Source organism: Leucopleurus acutus (genome assembly GCF_964270905.1).
Source record: "Leucopleurus acutus genome assembly, chromosome: 18".
Taxonomy (NCBI): Eukaryota; Metazoa; Chordata; class Mammalia; order Artiodactyla; family Delphinidae; genus Leucopleurus; species Leucopleurus acutus.
The window spans coordinates 41,277,052-41,303,359 of record NC_139160.1 but is presented as its reverse complement, the minus strand read 5'-3'; positions in this window follow the sequence as shown (position 1 = coordinate 41,303,359).

The following is a 26,308-nucleotide window of genomic DNA, read 5'->3' as shown; positions in this document are numbered from 1 at the left end:
TGGCACAACATTTAAGAAGGTGACCTTTATCTTTAGATATCTTTAGATATCAGTAGACCTTTATCTTTAGAACAAAATAAATATATTTAAACGACTTCCAAACAAACTCCCCATGGGCATAAAACACATGTAGTTTATAAATTATGCTATACTGGAAACTACCTTAATTCCTTAATCTTTTAAACTGCATATTTTATTTAGCCTCAGAAATAATAATATAATTAACTCTTATTAAGAGGGACATTCTGTTAAGCTTATTATATGTTATGTCTGATGTTTTGGCAAACTATTAAAGCCCCAAACTGTAGTAATTCAATAAATTAATTTTTGGATGAAATATTTAACTTTTTAAAATATGACTTGTGGGCTTCCCTGGTGGTGCAGTTGTTGAGAGTCTGCCTGCCGCTGCAAGGGACACAGGTTCGTGCCCCGGTCCGGGAAGATCCCACATGCCGTGGAGTGGCTAGGCCCGTGAGCAATGGCCACTGAGCCTGCGTGTCCAGAGACTGTGCTCCGCAACGGGGGAGGTCACAACAGTGAGAGGCCCGCGTACCACAAAAATAAATAAATAAATAAATTTTAAAAATATGACTTGTGATAGTTAATGTTTATGTGTCAATTTAGCTATGCTATGGTGTCTAGTTGCTTGGTCAAACACTAGACTAGAGGTTGCTATGAAAGTATTTGTTAACAGTTGACTTTCAGTAAAGCACCCACAATGAGTGAGCCTTAACCAGTCAGTTGAAGGTCTTGAGAAGAAAGATTGAGATTTCTTGAAGAAGCAATTCTGTCTCAAGACATCAGCAGGGAAACTTACCTGAGGTTTTAGCATGTTAGCCTGTCCTGCAAACTGTGAAGATAAGCCTCAACTCTTAACTGAATTTCCAGCCTGCTGCCTTGTCCTGTGGGTTTCAGACTTGCCATTCCTAACAATCACATAAACCAATTCCTTAAAAAAAAAAAAAAACTCTCTCTCTCTGTGTCTCATCTGATGGCTCTGTATTCTGACTAATAGAATAAACTTATGTGATTTGAGAGTTTCACTAAGGTTAAATCACTGTGTTGTAAACTTACTAGATATTGTAAACTCTTTTCCAAAATAATTATACACATTTACACTCTAATCGAGAGAATATCAGAGTCCATAATGTTCCCCAATCTCACCTGTCCCTGCTACCCTAATATTGTTATTTTAAAAGTATTATCAGTTTGATGAATGTGAAATGGTATTGCCTAGTGCTTTATATTTTATTTGTTGATTGCCAATAACAAGTTATGTAGGCAAAGAATATTATACAAACAAATAATACAGAAGAGAGAAGTTAAATTGTTTATTTTTTGAGTCAATAAATATCCATTTGGCATTTAATATATGGTGTAGTATTAGTCACTAAGGAATCTTACAAGCTCACGTGACTTACCCATGGCATCCATGACATTCAGATTCAAGTCACATCACTCATAGTGGAGCACACTGCCAGCTGTCTCTTTTAGAAAGCAGAGGTTGAAAAAGAGAGAGTTATCAGGTGGCATTCCTAGTAATATTTGGTAATATTTGTGTGGCAAGAAGGTGGAAGAATAAATATTTCAGTTATTATGTATCACAGAAGTAAAATTTTGTCACAAAATGCATAGGTTGGAGAGGAAAGTGATATACTCAAAAGAAAAAAAATGCTATGTTAATAAGTATATTTATCTAGAAAGCAGTTGTGAAAGGCTACTACTCAGCAGAGAGGTCAATAATAAAGATAATTTCTGAGAGCCCTTCTTACTGGATAATCTTTGAAACCAGGAAATAGGCAAAGAGAATGTAGGAAGAAAGGGGGATAAAGAAAATAATTATAATGTCAGAGAAGCCTAGAGAAAAAATGATTTCCAAAGAAACAGTTTTATTTTCTCTCTATTCCAATACTGCACATCCTTCTCCACTACCCACAACTGTTCTTTAAGTTTGCACCTGCCTCAATATTTCAGAACCCTATTGTTGGACAAGAAGATGTACTATTAGGGATTCCCTGATGGCGCAGTGGTTGGGAGTCCGCCTGCCAATGCAGGGGACAGGGGTTCGTGCCCTGGTCCGGGAAGATCCCACATGCCACGGAGCGGCTGGGCCCTTGAGCCATGGCCGCGGGGCCTGTGTGTCCAGCGCCTGTGCTCCGCAACGGGAGAGGCCACGGCAGTGAGAGGCCCGCATACCGCAAAAAAAAAAAAGTACTATTAATGCCTGATGAATAAAGTTTAATATGGTAAAATTTCCAACTTTATCCATTTTTATACACAAGGAAAATCTGAATGCTAAATTAATACAAATCAAGGGGATGAGTTTCTAACACTTCTTAAAAATTTTGTACTCACCAAACCACTGGGAGATATATTTTGAAAGTGAGCATTTCCTGTTACTCCTATATGCCATCTCTTATATTTTTACCCCATTACTAATTTGAACAACAATTTTGTCTATACATAGTGCTATTTTCAATAAGGAACATAAGAAAGAGAGCTACACATTTTATTGATCCATATTAAATGATATGAGGATTTATTATAGAGCTGAGAAATCCTAACTGGAGTATTCAGGAACTAGTTTCTGAGCAATACTATTAGTTTTAAGCATTTATCTCAAATTATTTTCTGTAATGAGGTAAGATATAAACAAACTGTAAGCTTTGCATATATAGACAAATTTCACTGACTAGTCAACAAAAGAACAACTTTTGCCTGCAAGTTTTCCTCAGGAATCTATCTAACCCAGAATGATTGCCCTTCTGTTCATGTAGCCTTGCTACCCATTTCTCTCCATTAAACAAACAAACAAACAAACAAACAAAAAACAATACTGCCCTATTTTTGGTCTACAACAGTCTCGTAAACAATGTATTCTGCTTTATTATTGCTTGAAGAAGAAACTCTTACCTTCAAGTCATCCATATAGACTCTGCACTCACCAACTCCTCTGAATATTTGTGCCATTTTTCCTCTGAAATTCTAAGTTTAAAAAGGTTTTTTTCCCCTTTAAAAAGAAGATCCTTTTTGGCAAATACATATGCCCTCAATTATATGAGGAATCTAAAATTAGTTTTTAAATGAGTTCTTAGAGTTAGAGAACAGATTGGTGGTTGCCAGAAGTGGGGATTGGGGGGGTAGGTTAAATGAGTGAAAGTCATCGAAAGGTACAAACTTCAGTTATAAAATAAGTTGTGGAGATGTCATGTACACCATAGTGATTATAGTTAATAATACTCTTTATATATGAGAAAGTTGAGCTTAGTTCTCACCACACACAAAACTTGTAATTATGTGTGGTGATCGATGCTAACAAAAGTTATTCTGGTAATTATTTTACAATATATACAAACATATAGTTATTATGTGTACAACTGAAACTAATACAATATGTTAATGATATTTCAATAAAAAAAGAAAGCAGATTTTTAAAGTCAGTTTCTTTTCAAGATCACGTTAATTTCCCTCTTTAAGTATGTGACCTCAGTGGTAAATGACATCTTTATCTGGGACACTTTAGCATCACCAGAAATAAAATACCAGTCTTTTTTTTTTTTCTTAAAATTGAAAGTTCTTTTGTAAGTTATCTACTGAGTTTTCAGTATGAGTAAATCTTCAACTTCTTTTTTGCCAAAAAGAGATAGTAGACAAATATTTTGTCCTGTGAGCACTCACACCAGAGAGAACTCAGGTAATCATCTCTACTTGTTTTTCAGATTCCCATTTCTGGTTAACATTCTTTGACAAAAAAAAGGCTTAGAAGTTATATGTATGAGGGAATTCAAGAGTTTGGAATATGAGAGTTTGGAATCTTAGGGATATGTCTTAAAGTAGAATTTTCATTACAAGCACTACTTACATTGACAGTTGCAGATTAATGAAAATAGTAGTTTTCTAAAGCTGTTTTTGTGCACACCACATATGATAATAGAAATTAATTTTCCATATTAAACAATAGTATAAATTCTTTGTTAGTTGGGTAAGCATGGTAAGCTTATGTAGATTACAGGTGACTAAAACCGAGGGCTAACCTATGCCACTCCTGTCATTCAGGTACTCTCTGAAAATAATTATTGCATTTATTATAATCCTTTATTTGCAGTGAAAAGACTCCTAAGTAACTGAATCAATGGAAAAAAAACTTTTGGAAGTCTCAAATATCTATGGAAATATCCATAATATGTCTGAGACACAGAAATGATTGGAAACAAATATGAAAATAACATCAGGGTTTTTTTGGTTCTGCTTCATTCTGCATATCTCTTCCAGTATCCCCTATTTCAGATCATCCTTCAATACATGGAAGATAATATTTTAGTCAACATTCTCAATTTTCACATCTAAAATATTGTCTTTTTTGTTACAGTTCCAATTTAGGGAGAAAAACATTGAAGAAAACCAATTATTTTCATTCAGGCCACATGCCTATTACTGGAGCAATCAACTAGGTCTAGGAGACAGGACTGCATTAACTGCATTATTTAGAAACTAATGCCAACCACTAGACTAATCTGACTAGACAACAAGAGATGATAAGAACTTGAATTTCCCAATTATCATCACATAATTGGAATCAGGGAAGGAACATTTCTCAGGTGAAAGAGTTCTAAGATTCTTTCTCAGATGAAAGGCGGGCATCATACAAAATCTGTGAAAGACATCTACTATAAATACCACTTATAGGATAACCAGAATTTGCTAAACTGACACACTGAGTCTCAAACAACATTCGACTAAGAGAAAAAAAAATTATACAGTCCACTCCTAACTGTGTGATATTTGGCAATTGATTTAATCTGTGCCTCAGTTTGCTTAGCTGGGAAACAAAGACAATATGAACACCCACTTAATGAAATTGCTAAATGACACAGTACATGAAAAGGAAATATAGAATTGAAATCACATACAATTGAGTGATATTCTACTGTAATTTTACTAACATTATTAAAGAGTTACTAATTAAATTTTATGCTGGCTATGTTTTTCTTTAAAATGAAGTCTAAAATACTGATTAAATTAAGAAAACAGCTTCTGTTGGAAGATTACCTGGATGCTAAGTACTTTTCTGTAATTTAGAAGTTGTAACTCAGAGGATGCTCATTGCTTAAGTTAATTTCTTTGTGATTCAGTTTTCTCTTCTGAAAAATTGGGCTAAGAACACAACTTTATAGAGGCGTGAGAATTAAATTATTACTTAGAATGGTACATGGCATATAATAATTTCTCACTAAAATATTTCAATAACATAGTAAGGGTTTGCTTGTTATTATATTGGTTACAATTCATATTTTCTTCCTGTTTATTGTAGACCATTTTAGTTATTTCTCAAATATATTTTCTTAGGAAAAAACCATAAAATTTGCTGTTTCTAAATTGCATCATCACACATCAAATCTTTGACATCTAAATTCAATTAACAGGAGTAAATTCTTAATAGTTTTATACAACATAGGGTCCTGAAAATTCAAGGTTATTGAGTATACATTCCAAAAGTATTGATATTAATTATTGGAGCACAGCACAGCGTTAACAGGGATTATCATTTGTGAGATTTGTTGTCTATCACTGGACACATCCCCAATGATCTTTTGCAATCTTTACTCCTTTCATTGTAAATTATTACATCAAGTTTATGTCAGTCTATAGAAATTCAAATAAGTCAGAATTATATTAATAATTCTTATGGGAAACTTAATAAGTCATATATATATATATATATATATATATATATATATATATATACTGGTGACCTGTTACTTAAGATTAACAATTATCTAAAATTGCACAAATAGGGGCTTCCCTGGTGGTGTAGTGGTTAAGAGTCTGCCGGCCAATGCATGGGACACGGGTTTGTGCCCCAGTCTGGGAAGATTCCATGTGCCGCAGAGCAGCTGGGCCCATGAGCCATGGCTGCTAAGCCTGTGTGTCCAGAGTCTGTGCTCCAAAACAGGAGAGGCCACAACAGTGAGAGGCCCATGTACTATCAAATAATAATAATAAAATAAAATAAAATTGCACAAATAATATTTGCTTTATCACTAAGAAATATATTACATATATAATATTCATATGATAATCAACTTTAACATTGAAGACTGTTCAATGTTAAAATGTTTAAATGGAAAATAGAGGAAAAATTATATAATACATATGTAGGTCTTCAAACTTTTTTCTTCTTTTTAATTAATGCGTTATCATACTTTTTGTATGCTGAATGAGGACACAATTAATTTTTGCTAGGCTTTCATGTAAACTTCAAGTTTTTAAAAAATGCTACAATTAAAATATTTCTGTTTTTTAAAAAGTGTGGGTTTCATCAAAATAAAAACTATGAATCATTTTTTATCATAAAAGATGACAATAAAGTATTACAATCTTTTCCTATATTGAATTCTTCATGGAAGCATTTTTATTTATATAGAGTGAGTAAAACTTTTAACACACTAGACTGAAAGAAATGTCAAATAAATAAGCAACAAATTGTATAGTGGTAATATCTGGAAACTAAAAGTTATATAGCTTTGTAAAAAATTTTGGGGAGTAAACTCAAAGATAGAACTTTAACAGTGAGTAGTATTCATGATGGAAATTTCAAAGGATAAATCCCCAAAGCATGGAAGCCTGAATATTCCTTTAAATAGAAACAAACTTACAAGGTATACCTTAAAATACTGAAGATATTTATAGGTTAAATATTTTGTAACCTATGCATTTAGTTTAAGAACAAAAGGAAGCCTTAACAAAAGAAAACCAAAAAGGTTAAAATATTTTTTTAAAAGAGGAGAACTGGAGACAAGGTGACACACTAGACAGACCTTGATCTTACCTCCTCTCATAAGCACACTAAAATCACAACTAACTGCTGAACAATTGATAAAAAGACTGGAACCTACCAAAAATATAATCTATAGCCAAAGACAAAAAGAAGAAACCCTACAGGATGGTAAGAGGGGCAAACTCACAATATAATCAAATCCCATGCCACCCAGCTGGGTGAACCACAAACTGGAGAAGAATTATATAGCAGAAATTTCCCCACAGGAATGAGAGTTCTGAGCCCCACATCAGGCTCCCCAGCCTGGAAGTCTGGCATTGGGAGGAGACCCCAGAGCATTTGTCTTCATAGGCCAGTGGAGCTTGAGTGCAGGAGCTCCACAGGACTGGGGAAAACAGAGAGTCCACTCTTGGATGGTGAACACAAGGTCTTGTGTGCACTGGGACCCAGGGCAAAAGCAGTGACTTCATAGAAGCCTGGACTAGACATACCTGCTGGTCTTGGAGGTTCTCCTGCGGAGGTGAGGGGCAGCTGTGGCTGTCTCTGGTGGTCAGAAAAGCTGGTGGTGGAAATATCAGGGTGTGTTCATCTACTTGAACTCTTGCTGGAAGCAGACATCTTGCATGGGTAATTAGCACCAAGATCTGGCCCCACACAACAACCTGTAAGTTCCAGTGCTGGGAAGCCTAAGTCAAAACAACTAACAGGATGGGAACAGACACACCTATCAACAGACAGTCTCCCTAAAGTTGTCCTGAGCCCATACCACTCTATATGTGACACTTGACATGGCCCTGTCTACCAGAGGGCCAAGACCCAACCCCAAGCACTAGTGGGATGGCACTGTACCTCACACCAGGAAACCTTCACAAGCCTCTTGTGAAGAGCAGCCTCTGATCTTCACAAGAGCAGCCTCACCCACCAGGGGGCAGACACCAGAAGCAAGAAAACAGTGATCTGGCACCCAGGGGAACAAAGTCCACAAACAGGTCAGAGTCTACCCTGAGACCACACAGGATTAACCAAAGAGGAACAGGCAAAGACACACAGTAATCAAATTGGAAAAAAAAAAAGAGAAAGAAAATATTAAAAGCAACAAGGGAAAAGCAACAAATAATATAGACATGAATCCCTATAAGGTTATCAGCTGATATTTCAGCAGAAAGTCTGCAGGTCAGAAGGGAGTGGCACAATATATTTAAAGTGATAAAAGGAAAAACCTACAACCAACAATACTCTACCCAACAAGATTCTTTCTTATTCAGATTTGATGAGGAAATCAAAAGATTTACAGTCAAGAAAAAGCTAAAAGATTTCAGCACCACCAAACCCACTTCACATAAATGCTAAAGCATCTTCTCTAGGTGGAAAAGAAAAGGCCACATCTAGAAAACAGAAAATTATGAATGGAAAAGCTCAACAGTAAAGGCAAACATACAGTAAAGGTAGGAAATCATTCACACACAAATGTGTGGTGTAAATCAGTAATCATGAGAAGAGGAGAGTAAAAATGCAGGATATTTGAAATTAAGAGAACAACAGCTTAAAACAATCATATATATATATTCTTGCAGTTAAATTTGCAAATGGCAAATACTTTGCCTTATTTAGGGTCAAATCTTAACAGTGGATTTTTTGGTAAATACTGTCAAATTATTCTCCAAAACTGCAATAGCATTGTAAAAGAAAATGTATTGAGTTTTACACAAAACAGTTTCTATGTTGTAATTCTAAGGATCATAGTCACTGTACTGCAAAATGATTCTCTTTATATTTATTATTATTTACTTTTGGCTGCATTGGAACTGTCCTTAATTAGTTTAGAATTACATAAACCTTAGCACTTTATTAGTATTTAAGTTAGAAGAGAAATTAAAGAAGCACTCCCATTTACCATTGCAACAAAAAGAATAAAATACCTAGGAATAAACCTACCTAAGGAGACAAAAGACCTGTATGCAGAAAACTATGACACTGATGAAAGAAATTAAAGATGATACAAACAATTGGAGAGTTATACCATGTTCTTGGATTGGAAGAATCAATGTTGTGAAAATGACAGTCTTTGTTTAAATTGTCCATTTTGTCTTCTGTAAGTTTTGCCCCTCCAGCTTTTTTTTTTTTCCATTTCCATTTGCATGGAATAACTTCTTCCATCCTCTCACTTTGTCTGTGCCTTTAGATCTGAATTGTTTCTCTTAAAGGTAGCATATATACAGTTCTTATACTTTTATCCATTTGGTTCCTGTATGTCTTTTATTGGAGCATTTAGTCCTTTTATATTTAAGGTAATTGGTGATGGATATGTAATTATTCTGATTGTTTTTGTCATTCCTTCTGTTCTTTTCATCTTCTTTAGCTCTCGTCTTCTTTTTTCTTCTTTTTTTACATCTTTATTAGAGTATAATTACTTTACAGTGGTGTGTTAGTTTCTGCTTTATAACAAAGTGAATCAGTTATACATATACATATGTTCCCATATCTCTTCCCTCTTGCGTCTCCCTCCCTCCCACCCTCCCTATCCACCCCTCCAGGTGGTCACAAAGCACTGAGCTGATCTCCATGTGCTATGTGGCTGCTTCCCACTAGCTATCTACCTTACATTTTGTAGTGTATATATGTCCAGATCCAAACACAGCACTGAAGACAGTCCTCAAATAAAAAAAAAAAAAAAAAAGAGAAGAGAGCTGTGACAAAGTGCTCTCTTCTTTTTTATTTGAGGACTGTCTTTAGCGCTGTGTTTGGATTTCTCTCTCTTTTTGTATGCATTTTTCTATTATATGTTTTTGCTTTGTGGTTACTACAGGTATGTAGTATGTAGGCTACAGGTGTGTCCTGTATATGACAACCTATATATATATACATATATTTATATTATTATATTATAAATATATAAATTATATTATAAATATATAAATTATTATAAATTATAAATATATATTTATGTTATTATTTTAAGTGGATAATCTCTTAAGTTCAAACACATTTTAACAACTTTACATTTTTACTACCTCCTATGTTTTATTTTTTGACATATTTTACATCTTTTATTTTGTGCATCCCTTAACAACCTATTATAATTTTATTTGATTATACTACTTTTGTGGGGTTTTTTTGTTTTGTTTTGTTTTTTTACTTTTGTGTTTTTAATCTTTATACTAGTTTTATACATGGTTGTTCCCCTAACTTTACCATATCTTTCCCATTACCAGTAAGATTTTTCCTTTTTTAACTTTCATATTTCTAGTTGTGGCCTTTTTTGCTTAGAGAAGTCTCTTTAACATTTCTTGTAAAGCCATTTTAGTGGTGCTGAGCTATTTTAGCTTTTGCTTGTCTGTAAAACTCTTGCCTATAGAATCTTCTTTAAATCTAAATGATAACCTGCCAGGTAGAGTATTCTTATTTGTAGGTTATTTTCTTTTCTGCACTTTAAATATATCATCCCACTCCCTTCTGGCCTGCAAAGTTTCTGCTGAAAAGTCAGCTGATAGTCTTATGCAAGTTCCCTTTTACATAACTGGTTAATTTTCCCTTGCTGTTTTTAATATTTACTCATCTTTAATTTTTGCCTTTTGAATTATAATGTATCTTGGTGCATGTCTCTCTGGATTCATCTTGGTTGGGACTCTGTCATTCCTGGACAGGATATCAGTTTCTTTCCTGAGTTTAGGGAAATGTTCAGGTATTATTTCTTCAAAGAAGTTCTCACCCCTTTCTCTCTCTGGGACACCTTTAATATGAATGTCAGTATACTTGATGTTTTCCCAGATATCTCTTAAACTATCCTTATTTTTAAATATTCTTCTTTTCTTTCTGTTTTACGTAGGTGATTTCCACTACTCTGTCTTCCAGATTTCTGATCTAGTCCTCTATATCACCTGATCTACTGATGATTCCTTTCAGTGTATTTTTATTTCAGTTTTTGTATCCTTTAGCTCTGTTCAATTCTTTTTAAATATCTTACACATTATTGAATGTCTCACTATGCTCATGCATTCTTCTCTCAATTTCAGTGAGCATCTTTATAACTATTACCTTGGACTGTTTACCAGGACAATTTTTTTATCTCTGCTTTTTTTTAGACTTTTTCTGAAATTTTGTCTTATTCCTTCATTTCAAACATATTCCTGTCTCATCAACTTTCCTAATTTTCTGTGTTTATTTCTATATATTATATAGGTTGGTTATATCTTCTTATCTTGGAGAAGTAAGCTTACATTGGAGATGTCCTATTAGACCCTGGAGGATGCTCTCCTCTGGTCACCAAAACTATATACTCTAGGACTGACCCTTATGTAGGCTGCATGCACATTTCTGTTGTGGCAGGGCCAACAACTCTGTGTGCACTGGTAAACAGAGATGGCACCCAGCCCCATTGCCTCATTTTGATAGATGTGGACCCACTGGTATTTGGCACCGCTTCCTGTATAGCCACTTCTGGCCCACTGATGGGCAGGGACATATCCCTTATGGGTAGCTGTGTTGCCTGGGGTCTCTTAGCTGCTGGGGGCCCACTGATGGACAGGGAGTGTCTCAGTGCTAATAGACTAGGAGTATACAGAAATTGCACTTGTTAGCACTGGTGTTATTGTGTCAAAACAATCTCCAAAAAATAGTTTATGCCAGCATCTCAATCCACAGACAAGTCCTTTTTGCCACCTGCCTCTCCACTAGGCTCTCCACAATGAGCACGTGGTCTGACCCAGACTTCTTTCAAACTACTACCTCTAAGCTGGGATGTAGAGAGATTTTGCACTTTCCCTTTAAGGCTCTTGCTGATTTTCAAAGTAAGATATTCTGGGAGTCTGTCTTCCCAGTGCAGGATACCCAGGCTGGTGCAGTACACCAGCACTAACAAGGTTCTTTTATTTACTTGTAGTCAGGCATGTTATATTCTTATCTCCTCCTAAGAAATTAATAATTTGGTATACTGCAAAACCTCAAAATTAATTTTTTAACATCAGACTATTATTACCTAGTGACTTTTAGTAAAATGAGTAATTATTTATTTCATACTGCTTATCCAGTAATTATAGTGTAAGCAAGAATTTTAAAAGATCTTTTCAGCTTTTTATCTTCTAAAGAAAAATATACTTTTAAAAGGGAATGATTCACTGAATTTATGTTCTCAAATTTTATTTAGACAATTTTCTATTCACAGATCATTAACCCAATGAACTGGAGTCATTATGTTCATTGGAGTCCATTAGATGACAGACCTTCATGGTAATGGCTCAATTCAGCTCTCAAAGTGAAGGTACAAGTGGTCAGTCTTCTTGTAAAGATCAAGGGTCTTGTGGTTTGGAGCAAATATGTCAAGTGAGCATGTCAAAGATGATTGGGATTGGGATTGACATATATACACTAATAAGTATAAAATATATGACTAATAAGAACCTGCTGTATAGCACAGGGAACTAACTCTACTACACTTCACTGTACAGTAGAAACTAGCACAACACTGTAAAACAACTATACCCCAAAAAAAATTATATTAAAAAATAAGTAAAATAAAATGATGTGCAGTTCTTCAAATTTAAGATGAATTATAGACTCACCTTTCACAGTATGTTGATTTTCCAGCTCTACATCTACATTCTCACATCATCCTTCTTATACCTATTAGTATTTTTGAGACTACCAGCTGAAGCAACAATTCAGTATTTTGTTATAAATAAATGAAAGTTTTAACTCCTTTAGTTATTTTATTCATGACTGTTGTCTGAGCTAGGGATATATCCACAGTATCATGAAAAGGCTTAATGAATATGAAAATATATGATAGATAACATTTGTGTATTCATTCAGGGTGGTGCAAGAGAACGTTTTAAGCATCATCTGCTTAGAGATATTCCTCAACTTCCCCAAGATCTTATGATCTAAGAATACCTGGATGGATAAAACAAATTCACGTTAAGTCACAATAGTGTCATTTTTTATTCATCATTTACTCACCTAAATTATGAGACTTCCTTTTCCTTTCAGATACGCTTTGAGTACTAACAGGAATTTGTAAGGACATGGCACCTACGGCCCTTCTTAATGTGCTCTATCCTGTTTTAACCAACTTGTATTCAAATTATCTCTATAGGGACATTTTCTCCAGGGAATTCAGGTTGCCCTGCTGCTGTATAATGTTCCACAATCATGACCTTGGACTCTCTTTCTCTCTTTTCTTCCAATTTATGATTTTTTCCCCAGATTTATTGAAGTACAATTAAAAATAAAATTGTATTTATTGCATTCAACAGATTTGATATACTTATACATGGTGAAATAATTATCATAATCAAGTTAATTACCACTTTCATAACTTTCTTTATTCAGCTTTATTTTACTGACAAATAAAATTGTAAGATATTTAAAATGTACAACGTGGGGAGACCTTCAAGATGGCAGTGGAGTAAGATGTGGAGATCAACGTCCTCCCCACGAATACATCAAAAATACATCTATACGTTGAACAACTCCTACAGAACACCTACTGAATACTGGCAGAAGAACTCAGACTTCCAAAAAGGCAAGAAAATCCCTACATACCTGGGTAGAGCAAAAGAAAAAAACAGAACAAAAGAACAGGGACTGGATCTGCACCTCTGGGAGGGAGCTGTGAAGGAAGAAAAGTTTCCACACATTAGGAAGCCCCCTCACTGGTGGAGATGGGGGGAAGCTTTGGAGCCACAGAGGAGAGCACACCAACAGGGATGCAGAGGGCAAAGCAGGGAGATTCCCACACAGAGGATTTGTACTGACCAGAACTCACCAGCCTGAGATGCTTGTCTGCTAAACCACCGGGACAGGTGGGGGCTGGCAGCTGAGGCTTGGGCTTTAGAGGTCAGACTGCAGGGAGAGGACTGAGGTTGGCTATGTGAAGACAGCCTGAAGGGAGCTAGTGCACCACAGCTAGCTGGAAGAGAGTATGGGAAAATGTCTGGACCTGCCAGAGAGGCAAGAGACCATTGTCTTGGGGTGTGCAAGGAGAGGGGCTTCCTGCTCCATGTGCCCACAGGTGACAGAGCATGGCCTAAGCAAGCTCCAAAGATAGGTGTGAGCCATGTCTATCATCTCAGACCACAGAAGTGGGCACTGTGGACAAATATCATTGCCACCACTGCCACCAAAGATCCTCTATGCAAGCGCAGGTCACTACCCACACCCTCCCAGGAGCCTGTGCAACATGTCACTGCCAGTGTCCCATGACCCAGGGCCAACTTCCCTGGGAGCACACACAGCATGCCTCAGAGTGTAGCAATGTCATGCCAGCCTCTGCCACTGCAAGCAAGCCCCACATTCCAATAGTGAGAGCTCTACCCCTCCCACTCCCTGTCCTGACTGAGCTGCTGTTTTAACCCCCTTCTGTCTGTGCAGAGACAGAAGCCTGAGGGTGGCCTACATGCAGAGGCAGGGCCAAAACCAAAGCTGAACGCCAGGAGCTGTGTGAACAAAGAAGAGAAAAGGAAATTTCTCAAAGCAGCCTCAGAAGCAGTGGATTAAATCTCCACAGTCGGCTTGGTAAACCTTACATATGTTGAATAGACAATGAGTATTACCAAAATTGGAACAGTGGACTTTGGGGCAATAGTGGACTAGTAGTTTGCTTTCCTCTTTTTTTTTCGGAGGGGGGGTTTGGTGTTATGTTTATCTTAGTTTAGTTTTCAGTGATTGTTTTCATTTGTGGGTTTATTTATTGGTTTCTCTCTTCCTTCTTTTTTTTCTCTTTTTGTGAGTGTATGTATGTTTGTTTGTGTGATTTTTTCTGTTTAATTTTTTTTACCATTTGTTTTGGGGTTCCATCTGTTTGTTTCTTTCTTCTTCTTCCTTTTCTTCCAAGCCTTGCAGCTGGCAGGGTCTTGGTGCTCCACCTGGGTGTCAGTCCTAAGCCTCCAAGGTAGGAGAGCAGAGCCCAGAATGTTGGAACACCAGAGACTTCCTGGCTCAATGTAATATTAATCGATGAGAACTCTCTCAGAGATCTCCAACTCAACACTAAGACCCAGCTCCTCCCAATGGCCATCAAGATCTAATGCTGGATGCCCCATGCCAAACAACTAGCAAGACAGGAACACAACACCATCCATTAGCAGAGAGGCTGCCTAAAGTCATACTAAGTTCACAGACACCCCAAAACACACCAAAGGACACGGCCCTGCCCACCATAGGGAAAATATCTAGCCTTAACCACCAGAATACAGGCATCAGTATCCCCAACCAGGAAGCCTACACAAGCCACTGAACAAACATCACCCACTGGGGGAAGACACCAGAAGTAAGAGGAACTACAAACCTGCAGCCTGGGAAAGGAGACCCCAAACACAGTAAGTTAAACAAAATGAGAAGACGGAGAAATATGCAGCAGATGAAAGAACAAGGTAAAAAAAAAACACAAGAACAAACAAATGAAGAGGAAATAGGCAGTCTACCTGAAAAAGAATTCAGAGTAATAATAGTAAAGATGAACCAAAATCTCGGAAATAGACTGGAGAAAATATAAGAAACATTTAACAAGGAACTAGAAGAACTAAATAGCAAGCAAACAATGATGAACAACACAATCAATGAAATTAAAAGTATTATAGAAGGAATCAATAGCAGAATAACTGAGGCAGAAGAAGAGATAAGTGACCTAGAAGATAGAATAGTGAAAATAACTGCCAAAGAGAAGAATAAAGATAAAGGGATGGAAAGAATTGAGGACAGTCTCAGAGACTTCTGGGACAACATTAAATGCATCAATATTCGAATTATAGGGGTCCCAGAAGAAGGAGAGAAAAATAGAGGGTCTGAGAAAATATTTGAAGAAATTAGAGTTGAAAATTTCCCTAACATGGGAAAGGAAATAGTCAATCAAGTCCAGGAAGAGTCCCATACAGATAAACCCAAGGAGAAATATACCAAAACACATATTAAACAAGCTGTCAAAAATACAAGGAAAATATTAACATCAACAAGGGAAAAGCAACAAGTAACATACATGGGAATTCCCATAAGGTGAACAGATGATTTTTCAGCAAAAACTCTGCAAGCCAGAAGGGAGTGGCAGGATATATTTACAGGGATGAAATGGTAAAACTTACAACAAAGATTAATCTACCCAGCAAGGATCTCTATCAGATTTGACAGAGAAATTAAAACCTTTACAGACAAGCAAAAGTTAAGAGAATTCCATACCACCAAAGCAGCATTACAACAAATGCTAAAGGAACTTCTCTAAGCAGGAAACCCAAGAGAAGGAAAAGACCTACAAAAGCAAACCCAAAAGAATTAAGAAAATTGTAATAGAATATATATATATATATATATATATATATATATATATATATATATAATTACCTTAAATGTAAATGGACTAAATGCTCCAACCAAAAGACAGAGGCTGGCTGAATGGATACAAAAACAAGACCCATATATATATGCTGTTTACAAGAGACCCACTTCAGACCTAGGAACTCATACAGACTGAAAGTGAGGGTATGGAAAAAGATATTGTATACAAATGGAAATCAAAAGAAAGCTAGAGTAGCAATACTCATATCAGACAAAATAGTCTTTCAAATAAAATCTATTACAACAGACAAGGAAGGACAATACATAATGATCAAGGGACCAAACCAAGAAGAAGATATAACAATTGTAAATATTTATGCACCCATCATAGGACCACCTCAATACATAAGGCAAATTCTAACATCCATAAAAGGAGAAATCGACAATAACACATAAGGAAAGTTAACACTCCACTTTCACCAATGGACAGATCATCCAAAATGAAAATAAATATGGAAACACCAGGTTTAAATGACACATTAGACCAGATGGACTTAATTGATATTTATAGGACATTCCAAACAAAAACAACAGAATACACTTTTTTCTCAAGTGCACATTGAATATTCTCCAGGACAGATAATATCTTGGGTCACAAATCAAGTCTTGGCATATATAAGAAAACTGAAACTGTATCAAGTTGTTTTCCAACAACAATGCTATGAGACTAGATATCAATTACAGGAGGAAAAAAATCTCAAAAATACAAACACATGGAGCCTAATTAAAATGCTACTAAACAACAAAGAGATCTCTAAAGAAATCAAAGAGGAAATCGAAAGTACCTAGAAACAAATGACAATGAAAACACGATGACCCAAAACCTATGGGATGCAGCAAAAGTAGTTCTAAGAGGGAAGTTTATAGCAATATAGTCCTACCTCAAGAAAAAAGAAAAATCTCAAATAAATAACCTAACCTTACACCTAAAGCAACTAGAGAAAAAAAGAAGAAAAACAACAACTAAACCCCCCAAAGTTAGGAGAAGGAAACAAATCATAAAGATCAGATTATAAATTAATAAAAAAGAAATGAAGGAAAGGATGACAAGGATAAATAAAACTAAAAGCTGGTTATTTTAGAAGATAAGCAAAATTGGTAAACCATTGGACAGACTCATCAAGAAAATAAGGGAGAAGACTCAGATGAACAGAATAAGAAAAGAAAATAGAGAAGTAACAAATGATCCTGCAGAAATACAAAGGATCATGAGAGACTACTACATGTAACTCTATGCCAATAAAATGAACAAGCTAGAAGAAATGGACAAATTCTTAGAAAAGTACAACCTTCCAAGACTGAACAAGAAGAAATAGAAAACATGAACAGAGCAATCACAAGCATTGAAATTGAAACTATGACTAAAAATCTTCTACAAACAAAAGCCCAGGACCTGATGACTTCACAGTTGAGTTCCATCAAACATTTAGACAAGAGCTAACACATATCTTTCTCAGCTCTTTCAAAATATAGCTGAGTAAGGAACACCAGGCTCATTCTACAAGTCCACTAAAACCCTTATACCAAAACCAGATGAAGATGTTACAGGAAAAGAAAACTACAGGCCAATAACACTGATGAATATAGATGCAAAAAATCTCCACAAAATACTAGCAAACAGAATCCAACAGCACATTAAAAGGATCATACACATTGATCAAGTGGGGTTTATCCCAGGAATGCAAGGATTCTTCAATATATGCAAATCAACCAATGTGATACGCCATATTAATAAAATGAAGAAGAAAACCACATGATCATCTCAATAGATGCAGAAAAAGCTTCTGACAAAATTCAACACCCATTTATGATAAATACTCTGCAGAAAGTGAACATAGAAGGAAACTACCTCAACATAATCAAGACCATATATGACAAACCCATAGCCAGCACCATTCTCAATGGAGAAGAACTGAAACCATTTCCTCTAAGATCAGAAACAATAAAAGGTTGCCCACACTCACCACTATTAATCAACATAGTTTTGTAAGTTTTATCTTCATCATTCAGAAGAGAAAAAGAAATAGAAGAAATCCAAATTGGTAAAGAAGAAGTAAAACTGTCACTGTTTGCAGATAACATGATACTATACATTGAGAATCCTAAAGATGCCACTGGAAAACTAATAGAGATAATCAATAAATTTGGTAAAGTAGCAGGATAAAAAAATTAATGCACAGAAATACCTTGCAGTCCTATACGCTAACAATGAAAAATCAAAAATAGAAATTAAGTAAACACTACCATTCACCATTGTAACAAAAATTATAAAATACCTATGAATAACCCTACCTAAGGAGACAAAAGACCTGTATGCAGAAAATTATAAGACAGTGATTAAAGAAATCAAAGATGGGCTTCCCTGGTGGTGCAGTGGTTGACAGTCCGCCTGCTGATGCAGGGGACACAGGTCCATGCCCCAGTCTGGGAAGATCCCACATGTCACGGAGCAGCTGGGCCTGTGAGCCATGGCCATCGAGCCTGTGCATCTGGACCCCATGCTCCACAACTGGAGAGGCCACAACAGTGAGAGGCCCACGTATCAAAAAAAAAAAAAAAAGAAAGAAAGAAATCAAAGATGATACAAACAGATGGAGAGATATGTCATGTTCTTGGATTGGATGAATCAACATTGTGAATATGACTATAATATACAAAGCAATCTACAGATTCCATGCACTCCATATCAAACTACCAAGCACATATTTCACAGCACTAGAACAAAAAATTTTAGTTTGTATAGGGACCCAAAAGACCCCAAATAGCCAAAGCAAACTTGAGAAAGAAAAACGGAGCTGGAGGAATCGGGCTCCCTGACTTCAGAATATATTACAAAGCTACAGTAATCAGGAGAATATGGTACTTGCACAAAAACAGAAATATAGATGAATGGAAAAGGACAGAAAGCCCAGAGATAAACAGACGTTCATAAGGTCACCTAATATTTTATAAAGGAAGCACAAATATACAATGTAGAAAAGGCAGCCTCTTAATAAGTGGTGCTAGGAACACTGGACAGCTACATGTAAAAGAATGAAATTAGAACAGTTCCTAACATCATACGCAAAAATAATCTCAAAATGGATTGAAGACCTACATGTAAGGTCAAACACTATAAAACTCTTAGAGGAAAACATAGGCAGAACACTCTATGACATAAATCACAGCAAGATCTTTTGACCCACATCCTAGAGAAATGGAAATAAAAACAAAAATAAACAAATGGGACCCAATGAAACTTAAAATCTTTTGCAAAGCAAAGGAAACCATAAATAAGATGAAAAGACAATGCTCATAAGGAGAGAAAATATTTGCAAATGAAGCAACTGACAAAGAATTAATCTCCAAAATATAAAAGCAGCTCAAGTAGCTCAAAATCAAAAAAGAAACATTCCAGTCCAAAATTGGGAGGAAGACCTAAATAGACATTTCTCCAAAGAAGATAAACAGATTGCCAACATACACATGAAAGGATGATCAACATCCCTGATCATTAGAGAAATACAAATGAAAACCACAGTGATGTATCACTTCACACTGGTCAGAATGGCCATCATCAAAAAATCTACAAACAATAAATGTTGGAGAGGGTGTGGAGAAAAGGGAACCCTCTTGCCCTGTTAGTGGGAATCTAAATTGATACAGCAACTATGGAGGACAGTATGGGGGTACCTTAAAAAACTAAAAATAGAACTACCATATGACCCAGCAATCCCACTACTGGGCATATATCCTGAGAAAACCATAATTCAAAAATAGACATGTACCACAATGTTCATGGCATCACTATTTACAATAGCGAGAACATGGAAACAACCTGTGTCCATCGACATATGAATGGATAAAGAAGATATTGCAGGTATATACAATGGAATATTACTCAACCATTAAAAGAAACAAAATTGAGTTATTTGTAGTGAGGTGGATGGACCTAGAATCTGTCATACAGAGTTAAGTAAGTCAGAAAGAGAAAAACAAATACTGTATGCTAACACATATATATGGAATCTAAAAAAGAATGGATCTGATGAACCTATGGTCAGGAAATGAATAAAGAGTCAGACGTAGAGAATGGATTTGAGGACACAGGGGAGAGGACGGGAAGCTGAGATGAAGTGAGAGAGTAGCATTAACATATATACACTACCGAATGTAAAGTAGACAGCTAGTGGGAAGAAGCTGCATAGCACAGGGAGATCAGCTCGGTGCTTTGTGACCACCTAGAAAGGTGGGATATGGAGCATTGAAGGGAAGCTCAAGAGTGAGGGGATATGGGGAGATATATATATACATATGGCTGATTCACTTTGTTATACCGCAGAAACTAACAGTACTTGGTAAAGCAATTGTACTCCAATAAAGATGTAAAAAAAAAAAAAGATTTGATTTAAGGGACTTCCCTGGTGGTCCAGTGGTTAAGCCTCCACATGCCAAATGCAGGGGCACTGGGTTTGATCCCTAGTCATGAAACTAGGTCCCACATGTCACAACTAAGGGCATGCATGTGACATTGAAAAATCTCACCATCCACAAGTTAAAAAAAAAAAAGATCCTGCATTGCTGCAAATAAGACCTGGCACAGCAAAATAAATAATATTTTTTGAAAGTTAAGTTAAAAAAATTTTTTAAATGTACAATGTGATGATTTGATATACATACACATTATTGAATTAATTAACATATCCATCATCCCACATAGTTACTTTTGTGTGTTTGTGTGTGGAAGAAGAGTTTAAGATATACTCCCCTGGCAATTTTTAAATATTCATTACAGTATTATTAACTATAATCATTGTCCTGTACATTAGATAGCCAGACTGTATTCATCTTATAAATGAAACTTTGTACCATTTGATAAACCTCTATTCACTTCCTCAATTCTCCAGCCCTTGGCAACAACCATTGTATGATCTCACTCACACATGGGATCTGAAAAGAAACAAACAAACAAAAACCAAACATGGAAACTGAGGGTAAAATATTTGAATATTAGTTTTTAAATAAAATGGCAATGAATAAGTATGTATACCTTCTGTTCTTTTCAATAATGAAAGAGAACATACATCTTCTTATTCTATTTTTGCTATATTCAGGCACCTGAAATCAAACCACTGTATTATGTTCTATGTTAATTGACAAGAACATTGTTTCTTGTTTGATCTGAAACATTCAATCCACATGAACAAGAGGAAGAGATTGTTTCTAAAGATAATAATGAAATGTACAAAGTTCTAAACATTGTACACTTCCAGAGACAGCAACATTTTCTTCACAGAGTTAAAAAGAGAATTTGATATAGCTCACATTTATAAAATGAAAACTGATCTCTGGCTAAAATTTCATAAATATTTTTGGACTCTGGAACATCAAACGTCATGGGAGCCAGGAAGCCTACTACATTTGTTTTGGATATCTTAAGAAAAATATTATTCTATGAGATCACCATCACCCTGATACCAAAAGTAGACAAAGATGTCACAAAGAAAGAAAACTACAGGCCAATCTCACTGATGAAGATAGATGCAAAAATCCTCAACAAAACACTAGTGAACAGAACCCAACAGCACATTAAAAGGATCATACACCATGATAAAGTGGGGTCTATCCCAGGAATGCAAGGATTCTTCAATATATGCAAATCAATCAATGTGATACATTATATTAACGAACTGAAGAACAAAAAAACATATGATCATCTCAATAGATGCAGAAAAACTTTTGACAAAATTCAACACCCATTTATGATAAATACTCTCCAGAAAGTGGGCATAGAGGAAACCTACCTCAACACAATAAAGGCTGTATATGACAAAACCACAGCCAACATCATTCTCAATGGTGAAAGACTGAAACCATTTCCTCTAAATTCAGGAACAAGACAAGCTTGTCCACTCTTACCATTATTATTCAATACAGTTTTGGAAGTTTTAGCAATCAGAGAAGAAAAAGAAATAAAAGGAATCCAAATCAGATAAGAATAATAAAGCTGTCACTGTTTGCAGATGACATGATACTATACAAAGAGAATCATAAAGATGCTACCAGGAAACTACTAGGGCTAATAAATGAATTTGGTAAAGTAGCAGGATAAAAAATTAATTCACAGAAATCTCATGTATTCCTATACAATAATGATGAAAAATCTGAAGGAGAAATTAAGGAAACACTCCATTGCAACAAATAGAATAAAACACCTATGAATAAACCAACCTAAGGAGAAAAAAGACCTGTATGCAGAAAACCATAAGACACTGATGAAAGAATTAAAGATGATACAAATAGGTGGAGAGATATACCATGTTCTTGGATTGGAAGAATCAATATTGTGAAAATGACTATACTACCCAAAGGAATCTACAGATTCAATGCATTCCTTATTAAATTACCAACAGCATTTTTCACAGAAGTAGAACAAAATATTTCACAAGTTGTATGGAAACATGAAAGACCCTGAAGAACAAAAGCAGTCTTGAGAAAGAAAAGTGGAGCTGGAGGAATCAGGCTCCCTGACTTAAGACTATATTACAAAGCTACAGTAATTGAGACAGTATGGTACTTGCACAAAAACAGAAATATAGATCAATGGAGAAAGATAGAAAACCCAGAGATTAACCCATGCTCATATGGTCACCTTATATTTGATAAAGTAGGCAAGAATATAAAATGGAAAAAAGAGTCTCTTCAATAAGTGGTGCTGGGAAAACTAGACAGCTACATGGAAAAGAATGAAAATAGAACACTCCCTAACACCATTCACAAAAATAAATTAAAAATGGATTAAAGAGCTAAATGTAAGGCCAGACACCATAAAACTCTTAGAGGAAAACATAGGCAGAACACTCTATGACATAAATCACAGCAAGATGCTTTTTGAACCTCCTCCTAGAGTTATGGAAATAAAAACCAAAATAAACAAATGGGACCTAATGAAACTTAAAAGCTTTTGCAAAGCAAAGGAAACCATAAACAAGATGAAAAGACAACCCTCATAATAAGAGAAAATATTTGCAAATGAAACAACTGACAAAAGATTAATCTCCAAAATATATAAGCAGCTCATGCATCTCAATATCAAAAAAGAAATAACCCAATCTAACATGGGTGGAAGACATAAACAGACATTTCTCCAAAGAAGATATACAGATCGCCAGCAAACACTTGAAAGGATGCTCAACATCACTAATCATTAGAGAAATGCAAATCAAAACTAGAATGAGGTATCACCTCACACCAGTCAAAGGGCCATCATCAAAAATCTGCAAACAATCAGAGCTGGAGAGGGTATGGAGAAAAAGGGAACCCTCTTGCACTGTTGGTAGGAATATAAATTGATACAGCCACTATGGAGAACAGTATGGAAGTTCCTTAAAACACTAAAAGTAGAACTACCATACGACCCAGCAATCCCACTACTGGGCATATACCGTGAGGAAAGCATTATTCAAAAAGAGTCATGTACCTCAATGTTCATTGCAGCTTTATTTACAATAGCCAGGACATGGAAGCAACCTAACTGTCCATCAACAGTTGAATGGATAAAGAAGATGTGACACAAATATACAATGGAATATTATTCAGCCATAAAAGGAAACGAAACTGAGTTATTTGTAGTACAGTGGATGGACATAGAGTCTGTCATACAGAGTGAAATAAGTCAGAAAGAGAAAAACAAATACTGTATGCTAACACATATATACGGAATCTTAAAAAAAGGGGAAAAATGGTTTTGAAGAACCCAGGGGCAGGACAGGAATAAAGATGCAGATGTAGAGAATGGACTTGAGGACACGGGGTGAGGGGAAGGGTAAGCTGGGATGAAGTGAGAGAGTGGCATGGACATATATACACTACCAAATGTAAAATGGATAGGTAGTGGGAAGCAGCTGCATAGCACAGGGAGATCAACTCAGTGTTTTGTGATCATCTAGAGGGGTGGGATAGGGAGAGTGAGAGGGAGATGCACCTTATTTTTCCTTTATAAAAGTCTTTTTTTACTTTTATTTCACAATTTCAGAATAATTAGTTGATGCTTAAGCAACATCAGTTATGACCAATGAGGGGTTTTTTGGTTGTAGCTGATTTTCAATATGGATACAAAAATTTATGTATATACATGAATTTGTATATATATATATATATATATATATAAATTTATGTATTCATATATATAGATAATTGTATATAATATATATAATAATCATTCAATATCATCATTAACAATAAGAATATTAAATTCAATTTAAAAATAATTTTTGGTTCTTGTCCTTTGGATATGTCCAGGTGAGAAGGTACAGTCTTTAACTATTGGAAAACCCTGACAACCCAGCCATTTTCTTCAAAATGTTAGAAAGCTCACATCTTAATACCCTATTGAATATATACATTTTACTATATACTCCTTTAACTGAATAATTTTATCTCAGTATTTGGGGATTTAAAAAAAATATATACCCTCCCTGAACCAAAAAAATAAATAAATAATAAAAGGCAATACATGGACATATCCATGAGTTCTGTTGAAAATAAAATGTTAAAACTCCAGAACTATGTATTCTTTGAAAAGCTTTCAGGGTGTCAACAAGATGACATCTGAGATGTTGTTACCACTAAGAGAGGAAACTCAGAGTCACCCTGAGTGTTATTGGCCGACATTTTGCATTTTTCTAAATGTTTTTGTTGAATGATTTATTATTCACCTTGTTTTTACCTTTCTTCGATCATATTTGAACCCATAAACATTGAGAAGATGCATTGAATAAATGAAAATGATAATATGATAGTCTTTTGATAAAGGAGCATGTTGCAAAACTCTAACATTGTGTGCTGAATATGCCAATTACCACAGTGCATAATATGGGTAAGAACAATGAAGTCCTAATAAAGAGTAAATAGGAAGTTATGTATATAGTATTTCATAGTAGAATGCATAATACAGAAAAAAATATTGATAGAAAAATTTGTGAAATCACTAGTAAATTAGATAAAGAATGAGAGTGATATTAACATCTTTCTTTACGTATTGATCTAACTAAAGGTAGTGAATTTTCTTGAGAAGCTGATGATGGAGGTTGTGAAGAAGAGTTATGAGTCAGCAAAGAAGGTGATATTAAAAGCAAGCCTTACATGGTTCAACAGATTCAAGATTTGTTTCATGCTCCATCACATCAAAGTGGCAACATAGTTGACATTAAAGCAATTGTATATAATTGTATTATTTATAAAACATTATTGATGAATAAGGCCATATCAATAAATGTTTTCTATATAGATGAGAGAGATTTATTTTAGTAGCACTCTTCATTCTGTGTGTTTATCTCATGGACAAGAAATGCCTGGTCTCAAGAATTCAAGGGCAAGCTGACTTTCATGTTCAGAGTTAATTGTAAGACATTAAGTTAAAAATCTTATTAGTGTGATATTACAGAAACCTCCGAGCAGTCAAAGAAATGATCAAAGGAAAATTGCCAATTATATGGAGGTTGAATTACAAAGCCTGGGTGTGGAAAGCAGTTTTTCTGGTGTATGTAAACTATTTTCCCCTTCATAATATATTGTACACCTCCTTTGTGATATACAAAGGAAGCCCTGTGAGACAGTGACAGTTCTGTCAAATATATGAACAATTTTGTTTAGCATAGTTACAAATTCCAAAAATTTTTACTATTCTGAATATGCTATTACAATCCAGGAACTAAAGTTTTCAGGTTATGATAGCTTTCAAGGCATTCTGCATATTGCTTATACAACAATCTTCTAGCATGTGTATTCCAACGAAGAAATTTCACTGGAGACCTTTGGAAGAATCTTGGTTTGTAAATAAGTCTCCAGAGTTTATTGGAAAAGCTTAGTAAATACTTTCTCCACAAATGATGAATCCCGTATAGATGAAAATATCCATGTATACTGTCTCCATTTCCAAGACTCTAAAAGATTGTAAACACAGGGGGAAAATATTCTTGAAAAGGAAACTGGGTTTGAAAAAGTTGAGTAAAAATAAGATGTAGACAAGCTTGAAGGCTCATCTCTAAAAAACAAACAAGTACTGAATTTATCCTGTCAAAACATGATGAAGCGTTTCTCTGGTGGCACAGTGGTTAAGAATCCGCCTGCCAGAGCAGGGGACATGAAGCCTGCACATCACAACGAAGAGTAGCTCCCACTCGCAGCAACTAGAGAAAGCCCACACACAGCAACGAAGACCCAATG